Source organism: Chinchilla lanigera, unplaced genomic scaffold (assembly GCF_000276665.1).
Source record: "Chinchilla lanigera isolate Chin_1 unplaced genomic scaffold, ChiLan1.0 scaffold00074, whole genome shotgun sequence".
Lineage (NCBI taxonomy): Eukaryota > Metazoa > Chordata > Mammalia > Rodentia > Chinchillidae > Chinchilla > Chinchilla lanigera.
This window is the reverse complement of record NW_004955475.1, coordinates 10,926,542-10,929,463: the sequence shown is the minus strand read 5'-3', so window position 1 is coordinate 10,929,463 and position 2,922 is coordinate 10,926,542.

Genomic DNA, 2,922 nt, shown 5'->3' with positions numbered 1-2,922 from the left:
TTTTTTGAGACAGGGTCTCGCTATGCAGTTCAGACTGGCCTTTAGCTCACTTTGTAGCCGAGGCTGGTCTCGAACTCGCAAGAGTTCCTCCTGCTTCAGCCTCCTGAGTGGTGGGATTACAAGGGTGCGCCACCACGCACAGCTCTGCTCGAGGTGATTTTGGCCTCAGCCTCTGGATTGCTGGGATTACAGGCGAGCGGCACACCCATTTTTTTTTTTTTATTTCAGACAGCTTCTCGCAGAGTCTCTCAGGCTGAGTTGGGTTTTGTTATCCTCCTGTTTCAGCCTCCCAGTGCTAGGAGTAGATGCACGTGCCACCAGCATTTTATTTCAGTGAAAGATTAGTAAAATCAGTAACTGTTCTTCACTTTAGATTCATGATTGTTAACATTTTTTGTTTTTTTTTTTCCTAAACCATATGAAAGTGCGTTACAGGGTTAGGGTATAGCTCAGTGGTAGAGCACTTCCTTAGTGTGTGAGGACCTGTGCAGCCGGATAATCACACAGCACAAAAGAGGGGGTGGCTACAAACATCATGGTTGGTGTTTTTCTTTTCTTTTTTATAATTTGTTTCCCTTTTTTTTTTTTTTTTTAGGCCGGGTCTCACTGTGTAATACAGGCTGAGCCTGGCGTGATGGCACACGCCTGTAATCCCAGCACTCAGGAGGTTGAGGAAGGAAGAACTCAGGGAGTTGGAGGCCAGCCTGGACTATAGAGTGAGACCCTGTCTCAAAAATTAAAAAAAAAAAAAAGTAATACAGGCTGGCCTTGAAGTCACTATGTACCCCATCCTGACCTCGAACTCGCCAGGATCCTCCTGCCTCGTCTTCCTGAGTGCTGAGATTATAGGCGCGTGCCAGCAATATGGTTCTTAACTACTAAAATGGACATCTTACTACATAAACGCAGTACCTTTGTCACATCTTAAAAACTAAATATTATTCAATGTACAGTTAATAATTTTCCCAGTTTCATTAATTAGTGGCATTTTACATCTTATCCAATCCAGTATACATTCAAAATTAATGCATTGCACTTAATCATCTCCCTTTAGTCCAGAATTCACCAGCCCTTTGTTTTATTTTGTGTTATTTTGCATGCAACTAATTTTTTTTTAAAGAATCCAGGCAAATTTTCTTGAAAACATTCATGTTCTAAATATGTCTGGTTTTTTTCTTCAAATGGGTTAGGGTTAAATATTTGATTGGGCATCAAAAGACCCAATATCAAGTTGTCCTAATACAGATGATGCTATATTTAGATCATAAGGTGGTGACTGCCAGATCTCCCCATTGCAAAGGTACATTTCCAGCTTTTCTAATTAAAAAATTATCTATGGGTGATACTTTTGAGATTATGTAAATATTCTGTCCTCCATCACATTTACACCCAGTGGTTTTGATAGCCACTGATGATCCTTGACTGACCAGTTTAATAGGAGAGTGAAAAAGGGTGATTTTTCTAATTCCTAAGTCTTTCTAACTGTATGTGTATTAACTGGAATTATACAAGAACTTTTGTTTCCTGCTTTCTTGTATTTTTCTTTATTATAATGTAGCACCATCTTTGTTTTGATGCTCCAGATGTCCTACATTTACCCAGCAGGAACCACTTCACACTGGTTTTAAGTGTGTGTGTGTGTGTGTGTGTGTGTGTGTGTGTGTGTCTTATTTTTTGTCTTTTGGTTTTTTTTTTTTGGTTTTTCTCCGGTACCGGGAATCGAACTCACGACCTTGCGCTTGCCAGGCAGGCGCTTTGCCGCTGAGCTAAATCCCCAGCCCCTTGTCTTTTGGTTTTTTAAAGATAGGGTCACACTATGTAGTTCAGGCTGGCTTTGAACTCACTATGTAGCCCAGGTTGGCCTCAAAGTGATTCTCCTGCCTCTCAAGAGATGGAATTCCACACCTGTACTGCCAAACTCGGCTTCCCTATGTGCTTTTGACCTGACCATCACTCTTTGAGCACTTGCTTGGTTTTTGGCATATGATGTGCCCTCTTTTCTGTTTTCCTGTTTTTGAACTGATAGCCAGTTTTTCAAGGAGCCCAGCCTCTTTTTTAGTGGGCAGTAGTTTTCAGAAGCTAAGGTCCAGACTGGGCATGGTGGTGCATGCATGTGATCCCAGCACATTGGGAGGCTGAGACAGGAGGGTCACAAGATTGAGCCCAGTCTGGTCTCCATAGCAATTTTGGGAGACCCTTTCTCAAAATTTAAAAGAGGGGTGGAGCTGGGCGTGGTGGCTCACCCCTGTAATCCTAGCACTCAGGAGGCTGAGGTGGGAGGATCGTTGCAAGTTTAAGATCAGCCTGGGCTACAAAGTGAGCTCAAGGCCAGCCTGAACTGCATAGTGAGACCCTGTCTCAAAAAGACCAAAAAAAAAAAAAAAAAAAAAAAGTGTTGGGCTGAGGATGTAGCTCACAGCAACAGCCTTGGTTTCAATCCCCAGGACTGTGATAAAAAAAGAGAACAAGTGAGACAGAGGCCAAGACCTGGGATATCACTGCTGGTAGGTTTTTTCCAGTGGAGAAAGCTTAAATAAGTGAGTTTTTTTTTACTACTAATAGCTCCAACACTGTAGTTTTTTCTCACCTTCCCCTATTTCACATTTGTATCCTGCTTTTTCTGTTCAATTTTAATTTTTTTTTTTTGAGACAGGGTCTCACTATGTATCTCAGGCTGGCCCTGAACTCACTATGTAGTCTAGGCTGGCCTCAAACTCAAGAAATCCTCCTGCCTCAGCCTCTCAAATGCTAGAATTACAGGAGTGTATGACCACACCTGGCTTATGTTTATTTTTTGTTACTACATGTTCGCATTTTAAAAAATACATAATGTTTGTATTTATCTAAGGGAATAGGTACATGTACCTATTAATTCTTAACTTTTTTTTTAAATTTTTTTTGCTACTGGGAATTAAACTCAAG